Source organism: Triticum dicoccoides, chromosome 1A (genome assembly GCF_002162155.2).
Source record: "Triticum dicoccoides isolate Atlit2015 ecotype Zavitan chromosome 1A, WEW_v2.0, whole genome shotgun sequence".
NCBI lineage: Eukaryota > Viridiplantae > Streptophyta > Magnoliopsida > Poales > Poaceae > Triticum > Triticum dicoccoides.
The window spans coordinates 234,341,205-234,350,408 of NC_041380.1; positions in this window are offsets into that span (position 1 = coordinate 234,341,205).

Sequence of the window (9,204 nt, forward strand, 5' to 3'; positions counted from 1 at the left end):
GCTCCGGACGACCGGCCAGGACCAGACGTCCGACGATCTCCAGGCTCTGGACGTTCGGCCCTCTCCGGACGACCGACGCCACCGCACCCAAGCCAAATCTATGGATTCCCGGAGTCCAACGGACGACCGACGCCCAGACGTCCTACCCCGACCGGACGTCCAACCGAAGCACACCCGAGCCGAAATTATGGACGTCCGACAGGCACCGAACGTCCAGACCCTCGCGAGCCTCCGGACGACCGGTGACTCCCGGACGTCTGATGCCTATGCGCTACCATGTGTTGGGCCGCAGCCCATGTACCCCTTTTTCGCCCCCTTTTTTACTAAGACTATATATAGACCTCTCCCTCCTCCTTTCTAAGGTTAGCAAAGGATTAGCTCATATTTCGTGTGAGAGCTTTTCTCATCCACTTGGTTACCTTCTCCTCGGAGATTTGAGCCTCCACCGGAGGAGATCCCCCAAGCAGATTCAAGACCCCTCTTTAGGAAAGAACTCAAGACCTCCTTCGGAGAAGAACCGGCTACCGTGTACCGTCTGTTGTTGACTTTGGATCTTGTATCTCCTATCGTGTTTCGAGGATCTAGCGCATGTGTGATCATTCTTGCTGGTTTGAGTGTTCTCTTGTGTTCCCCTCGTGATTTTCCCCTTGTTTCCCTCCTCGTGTTCTCCTTGTTCATCGCGGGATCCGCTCCTTTTCGTGAAAGATCGGCTAATTAGGGTTCTAGCCTACATCATGAGGTCAATTCCATAGAGCCAGGAGAAGATTCCCAGAAGCCGCTCAAATGGTCTCGCACGCCTATCATCTTTGACGTAGAGGATCACCTTGACCGCACCACTGTGGTAGGGTGTTTGCCGTTATTGGTTTCGCCAACAATCCACAACATCAAGGTCAGAAAGATGCTAGTTGATGGCGGGGAAGGGTTGAATCTGATTTCCTCCAAAGTGATTACAAAGCTTCAGATATCATATGAAGAGCTCAAGATTATTGGCACATTTCAATGAATCAACCCCGGTAGGACTCGTCCGAAGGGGAAGATTACACTGTCAGTGACGTTTGGCGGAGAACTAAACTACCGGACATAGAGGGTTGTGTTTGATGTGGTCGAGCTCCCCTTGCCGTACAATGGGATTCTTGGTCGTCCAGCTCTGGCAAAATTCATGGCGGCATCTCACTATGCCTACAACACTCTAAAATGCTAGGGCTAATGGGCGTCATTTCCATCCCGTCCGACAAGAAAGATGGAATCATATGCGTGGATAAGATGTACCGGGATGCGATCGCTACCGAGGCTGCAGAAGTTGTAGCTCCCGCTAAGGAAAACAAGAAAGGAAAGAAGGCTAGCAGAGATGCCAACAAGGCATTCGGGAAGTGCCTCTCCGGAGTGTGCTGCACCTGTCGATGATTTGCCAGAGAGTTCCACTAGCAAGAGATCTAAAGTTTCTTCGCCTGCTATAAAGAAGGTCCCAAGAGGGCTGGATGGCGCTGGTGGTACATTCACCATCAGCTCCACCCTTGATGACAAATAGGAAAGTGTGCTCGTTGACTTCCTATGAACGAATGTTGATGTGTTTGCTTGGCAACCATCTTACATCCCCGGCGTTCTCAGGGAGGTAATCGAGCACCACTTCCTGTCTGCCCTCATGCTCGGCCCGTCAAGCAGATGGTCGGGAAGCAAGCTTTGGAGCGGCAACAATTCATTGTCGAAGAGATCAAGACACTTGAAGCGACTGGTTTGGTAAGAGGAGTGTTGGATCCGACGTAGTTGGCGAACCCAGTGGTGGTGTGCAAGGCGAATGAGAAATGGAGCCTTTGCATAGACTTCATAGATCTGAACAAGGCATGCCCGAAGGACCCTTTCCCCCTGACGCACATCAATCAGATTATGGATTCCACTTCCGAGTGTGATCTACTTTCCTTTTTGGATGCATACTCCGGATACCATCAGATATTCATGTCCAAGGAAGATAAGGAGAAGACCACGTTCATAACCCCATGTGGCACGTACTACTTTGTGCGAATGACCTTTGGGTTAAAGAGAGTTGGATCCACTTTTGCAAGAGCAGTGCAAATTTGGTTTGAGCCTCAGTTGCACAGGAATATTGAAGCTTACATGGATGACATAGTGCTCAAAACCAAGGACAAATCAACACTTATTCTGGATTTGGAAGAGATCTTTGCAAACCTGTGCAAGATTAACTTCAAGTTGAATCCTGAGAAGTGTGTGTTTGGCGTTCCCTCTGAGAAGCTACTCAGCTTCTTTGTGTCTCACCGAGGGATAGAGGCCAACCCCGACAAGATCGGAGTGATCGATCAGATTCAAGCACCCAAGACAGTCAAGGACGTGAGGCGTTTAACTAAGTAGGTTCATTTCCAACTCTGCCGAGCGCGCCCTATCGTTCTTCAAAATTCTGAAGAAGGCAGGGCTAATGAATAGGATCCCGAAGGCAGAAGCAGCTATGCGAGACTTGAAAGTGTATCTTTCCTCTTCTCCCACCTTGGTCGCTCCTAAACCACAAGAGTCGTTGCTACTATACTTAGTGGCAAGCAATCAAGTGGTTAGTGCAGCGTTGGTAGCGCAGCGGGAAGTAGATGAAGGAATAGCTGCACCTACTGTCCTCCACGAAGAAGGAGCTGGACTAGTCACGGCAAGGTTGGATACAGATCAGGGAGAAGCAGGGAAAGCTAACGGTAGAAGTTCTGAAGCCACGGCAAAGAAGAAGGTAGTGCAGTAGCCAATGTACTTTGTTAATTCCCTATTGCAAGGGGCTAGGTCAAGGTACTCTGGAGTGCAAAAGTTGATCTTCGGCCTCATCATGGCCTCAAGAAAACTGCGCCACTACTTCCAAGCCCACGAGATCACAGTTGTCACTCGTTTCCCTTTGCAACGCATACTGAGGAACCCTGAGGTTGCCGACAGAATAGATGAATGGGCATTAGAGTTCTGAAGTTTTGGTTTGAAGTATGAGAGTACCTCAACCATTCAGAGTAGGGCACTAACGTATTTCATTGCAGAATGGACACCCACACCAGATGAAGGGACACCAGAAACAGTTATCCTCGGCAAGGAGGCGCCCCAAGAATGGATCATGTATTTTGACGGTGCCTTCTCGTTACAAGGCGTAGGGGCTGGTGTGCTCCTTGTTGCGCCCACTGGAGAACACCTCAAATATGTGATCCAAGTGCGTTTTCCCCGGGAGAAAGCCACCAACAACACTGTGGAATATGAAGGGCTCCTTGCCGGACTCAGAATTCCAATGGAATTGGGAATTAAGAAGTTGATCATTCGTGGAGACTCGCGGCTCGTAGTGAGACAAGTAAACAAGGATTACCAGAGTCCATTAATGGAGGCATATGTAGAAGAAGTGAGGAAGCTGGAAGAGCATTTTGATGGATTGCAAACAGAGCACGTGTCGCATGCGGAAAACAACATTGTTGACCATATTTCAAAGTGTGATGCACAAAAACTTCATGTGGAACCATGAACTTTTGTTCTCCACCTGACTCAACCCTTAGTATCCCCGACAACGATGGCCAGAAAAAGGAGGAAATTGGACTCCGGCAAGCATCTCCCGACAGGGCTTCCCAAAGCCCCTGGTAGAGAGGCTGCCGGAAATAACTCTACTTCGCCTGCTGACTGCTGAGTAGTACTCTCCCGCGAAACTACAAGTTCTTGTGGTCAATATATGCGCTCCTATGAACGAGGAGGTGTCGTTTGTCCTTGTTGCCGATCCTCAAGCTCCAACTTGGGCACATCACATAGTCCACTTCCTTCAAACATGAGAACTTCCCGAGGAGCAAGAAGAAGTCGAAAGAGTAGCCCAGAGGGCCTATATGTATCAATTTGTCAATGACACATTGTATAGAAGAAGGCCCAATGGTGTGAAGTTGAAGTGCATTTGCTGGGAAGAGGGAAGGAACTGTTGGCAGAAATACACAAAGGCATGTGCGGCTCCCAAATTGGATCAAGAGCCTTGGTTGGAAAACCTTTCCGGCAAGGTTTCTACTGGCCCACGGCCCTCCAAGATGCAATTGAGCTAGTCACCATATATGAAGCCTTCCAGTTCCACTCCAAGAATATCCATCAACCTGCTCAAGCTCTTCAGACGATCCCTTTGTCAGGGCCATTTTCGGTCTACGGGCTCGACATCTTGGGCCCCTTCCCCCGTGCTACCGAGGGCTTTCAATTCTTGTATGTTGCAATCGACAAGTTTACAAAGTGGCCAGAAATGGAGCCTGTGAAAAAGGTAACCGCACAATCAGCTTTCAAGTTCTTGAAAGGATTAGTGTGCCGTTTTGGAGTACCCGCCAGAGTTATCACTGACAACGACACCCAATTCACAAGTCGTGCCTTCATGCAATACGTTCAAACCCTCATAAGCAAGGTTTCATTCACCTCTGTTGCTCATCCTAGGAGCAATGGACAGGCTAAGAGGATGAATGCTAAAGTGCTGCGGGGGCTCAAGACAAGGACTTTTGATATAAGTTGCAAAAATGCGGCAGACACTAGATCGACAAGCTGCCGGTGGTTATTTGGTCCCTTCGTACCACACCAAATTGAGCTCCTGGCCAAACTCCCTTCTCCCTAGTATATGGGGGAGAAGTAATACTCCCCAGGGAATGCATATATGGGTCACCTCGGGTACTTGCCTACGATGAAGTAGAGCAAGAGCAGCACCGGCATGACGATGCCATGCTCCTTGAGGAATACCTTCTCCAAGATGTTGTGCGTGCTGCATGCTACCAGCAAGCCTTACGCCATTATCACAGCCGCATGTTCCATTCCCGGAGCCTTGAGAAAGATGACCTTATCCTTAGGTGTGTTCAGTCCACCAAGGGTACCAACAAGTTGACACCGAAGTGGGAAGTCTCTCATCGGGTAGTACAAGTCACCAGACCTGACGCGGCCCATCTTGAGACCGAAGATGGCATCAAAATGCAAAACTCATGGAATATTGAGCATCTTCGCAAGTTCTACCTGTAAGGCGCGGCTGCTGGGCCCAGCCCCAGCAGCCACCCTTTTGTGCAAGCCATGCCGATGCGCATGTAACCCTTTGTACAAAGCCAGGCGCAGACCCTGAGCACAGATAATAAAATGAAGCGTTAGCGCCCTCAAAACGTGCATGCATGTTTAGTTTAGAATAAACTTGCCATGATCATTTAGATGAGATCATATCCTGATATGTCTTGCTATGCACTAACTACAAGGCTCTTATCGCGGGCTCGATCCGGACAAGAAGAGATGGAAACAAGCTTACAAATTGGTCCCCGACAGGCAAAATAGATAAGTTTCTTTTTATCCGTAACATGTCTCTATAAGAAAAAACTTGTGCGTAGAAAAACCTTGTCACCTTCAAAACATTTGTGCTCCCATCCTTTGATTCGACATTATTTTGGTCAAGATGGTTGTAGTGGCATTTGACAGAAAAGGTTCGACGAGGGGCCGGTTCCCTTCTATAGTTTTAAGCCCGGCAGGCCAAGCCCCGCGGCAACGACGGAAGGCATCGGCAAGATAGCTTGCCTAAAAAACTTGTTTACTTGAGAGTATAGAGGTGTTCCTCCTCTGCATGGATAAGATACATGCACATGTACCCGGCAAGCATGTCTTTTTTCATTAATATGCAGATAAACAAGTACAAACCTTACAGAGTACAAACATGGATAGAAGAAATTGCATATTCAAGACTAAAATTTGGCAAGCGTCAACATCCATTGTAATATAAAAAGGGCAGATGCCTCGTGATGCCTTTATTTCCCTCCTTCTTCCAGGATTCATCTCAAGTGTGAAGGGCAAAAGAAGCACCTAGGCGGGGTGCGCGCGGGAGAAGGCACCAAGAGAGCTTCCCCTGGCAACCATTCGGAAGAGGCTGCTGATGTTGGCGCCGGGGGGGAGTCAAAAGACGGAGCAGCAAGTAGGCAATACGAGACGAAGGCGTCAGTTCCATCATACTCCGACCTGACGGCCTACGACCTACCTTCATCGTCTTCGCCGGTTTGCTCCTCGTCACTGTTGCTCCGGGAGGACGCCAGGCCACTGGCCCGTCACCTCCCCTGGAGAGGTGGCTGATGGTGGTGGTGGTGCCAAGGGGCGCCACCATCTTCAGCATCATCCCCGACCTCGCCGGAGAGGGCAATGCTGGGATTAATAAAGATCCCGAGCGTGGCACCAGAGGTGGACACCAGAAGCCCTAAAGACCCCACCGACAGGTTATCGAACTCCCATAGCTTGCGGTAGGGGCGGCACCCCTGCCCTGGGCGGCTAGCTCGCATGGAGGGTGCGAACACTCTGTCACTAAGGAGAAGCATGACGCCTTCCATACCAGAGTCGATGCGGAAATCATGGGTGCGTTGCCGCAAACTACGACTGCCCCAATGATGACCAGCATGTCTCCCACGGCCCCGGACCAGACTCACTCCCTGAGTGTCAACACGAGCCTTCAGAATCGTCACTCCAAAGCCGAGGCCTGGAGCTAGGCCCCGGCCTCTCTCCCTTGGCATGGTGAAGAAGAAGGCAAGGAAGAAGAAGGAGAAGGTGTGCGGATGAATGCCTCTGTTCCCACTCGTGCTCCCTTTTATAGACGATATGGGGCCGAGGGCTGACTCTCCACCCCCTGAGGCTCCTTCAAATTTGACCCATCTATACCGCTGATGGCGGCTAGACTCGTCGACCGCCCTCTCGCACCAATCTGGGATGTGTGGTTTTCTGCCATAGCACTCCTTCCTACACCATACGCATATGTTACCTACCCCACACGATGCATGAGGCGTATGTGGCAGAAAGGACGGTCGTAGTGGGATGAGTGAAATGGCAGTTACCACCCCGTGAATAAAAGTCATTCACGATCCATTACAGAGATGGCCCCACCGCGTTTGGCATCACACGATGCACATAAATTCGAGAACTAACCCAAGCACAGATTAATGAAGAAGCAAGGAAAATACCAAGGAAAAGGAGAAAATTATCTCAAGTACCCTGCCTATTTACCTCATAGGGCCTACCCAATGGTGCTCGGCAGCATGTTCGAACTAGGCCCGGGGGCTCTTGTCGGTGCAAAAAACCTTCACGTATGTTTCCCAGACTGTACACAGGCATGATGGCAAGGGTACTACTTCACCAAACATACAAGTCAAGAACAAGCGAGATAAGCAGCTCTTTGATGCATCAAAGGGCGGATCAATAAAACCAAGATAAGCCAAGGCATCAAGATATCACAAAGAGAAAGCCTCCCTTGCCGGGCTAGCGAGCCTAGTCAGGTTGAGGCCGCCCCAAGGATGAATCCAAGATTTCCCTGGCATGCTTGTCGGGCCCACTAAAGGCAAATCTCCCTGCCAAGACTCTGCCGCTCCACCGCACCGCGACGCAATTCATCTATCCGTATGGTGTCGAACCCCCAAGTGATTAAGTGGCTGTCATTAGGCACGTGGAAGCCATTTGGAAGGAAGGTTACCTCTATATGACGCCCGTCCAGAGGCATGTCAAGCAGACAGATAGAAGATGATTAAGTAGCGCGGCAGGCTTGCAAGGCTGCATCCACAGTGTGGCACCTAGTAGTGCATTTAATGCACTTTGTCCTAACTGCCAGAGTTAGTATGATAGCACTGTTAGCTATCTAATCACTAGATAAAGATTGTTTTGCCACTATGGTTACCCCTTATCCTATATAAAAGGAGGGCCATGGTAGACTGGAAAAGGATCCGTACCCTTGTATACTCGTACACGCGTAGGTGCTCACCCCGAGGCGACCTTGCCGGGCTTGAGTGTTGCGTGTTCGCCCTGGTCCTCCTGTCTATTGACCAAAGCAGGAGTAGGTTTTTATGCTTCTTAGTGGCCTGAACCTGGGTAAAAACACCAGCATCACCAATGTCATGCGGTTCCATGGCTTCTTCTCTTTGTGCAATGTGACATTTCCCCTTTGTCGAACCACAAGTGGCTGATTGTCCCATAGGTGAACGTGTTCCACCACAACAGCAAGACACGTGGGTGACGCAAGCCGCGATGAGCGGAGCCAGGAGGGCACCAACGGGCACAATCCAGGACAGTTTCCTCTTTGGTGCCAAAGGGACAAGGCCAGCATGCAGATTCCCAAGGAATCCCCCAAAGCTTACCACTTTGGTGCAACAAGACCAGGACGACGGGCTCGCCAGGACGGAGGTCATCGCCGATCCCACCTGCGCATCATGACCAGAAGCTTTGCAGTCAAAGACCACCTTTACTCGGGATATGGTGTACTATTGTCCCCTTTCAAATTAGTCGTTGTGGCATCCCTTCCCGCCTAGCAAGGCCAGTATAAGTATCGGTTAGTCCACACCATAGAGAGGGGTCAACTCTTGAGCCCTCCAGAGCCAGTTCATCCTTTTACTAGTCCATACTCATCCTCCTAGCGAGGCAATCCACCACAAAGTAGGACTAGGGTCTTACGCTGCAAGGTGGCCTGAACCTGGGTAAATCACCATGTTCTGTCTTCTTCCTTCTCGCTCGGGGATGATGGAGCATCGACGTGAGGCAGTGAGCAATGAGCCATAGTGTAACACCCCGTATGTAACCTACCATATTTGTATTCCAACTCTTGCCATTTCTGGCACTAAGTTATGATATTTCCTCGTTGTCGGGTTTTTTGTCTTCGAGTGCTTTTGTCTTTGTCATGCATCTCATATCATGTCATCATGTGCATCGCATTTGCATACCTGTTCGTCTCATGCATCCGAGCATTTTCCCCATTGTCTGTTTTGCATTCCGGCGCTCATATGTCCTCCGGTGTCCCTTTCTACCTCTCTTCGTGTGCGGGTGTTAAACATGTTCGGATTGCACCGAGACTTGCCAAGCGACCTTGGTTTACTACCGGTAGACCGCCTGTCAAGTTTTGTGCCATTTGGACTTCATTTGATACTCTAACGGTTAACCGAGGAACCGAAAAGGCCTCGTGTGTGTTGCAGCCCAACACCCCTCCAAAGTGGCCCAAAAACCCACCTAAACCCATCATCTAGGTCGTTCGATCATGATCGCGTGGCCGAAAACCGTGCTCAAGTTGGAGCCTCCTAGCTCCTCCTACCTATAAAAAGGGCTCTCCCCCGAATTCCGGATCCATACCACCCTAACCCTAGCCCGCTCCTCATCTGCGCGCCGGACACGTCCGGGCCGCGCCGGACGCTCCCGCCGCCGCCAACCAGATCGCGCCACGTGTCCCGCGGGCGAGCCCCACTTCGC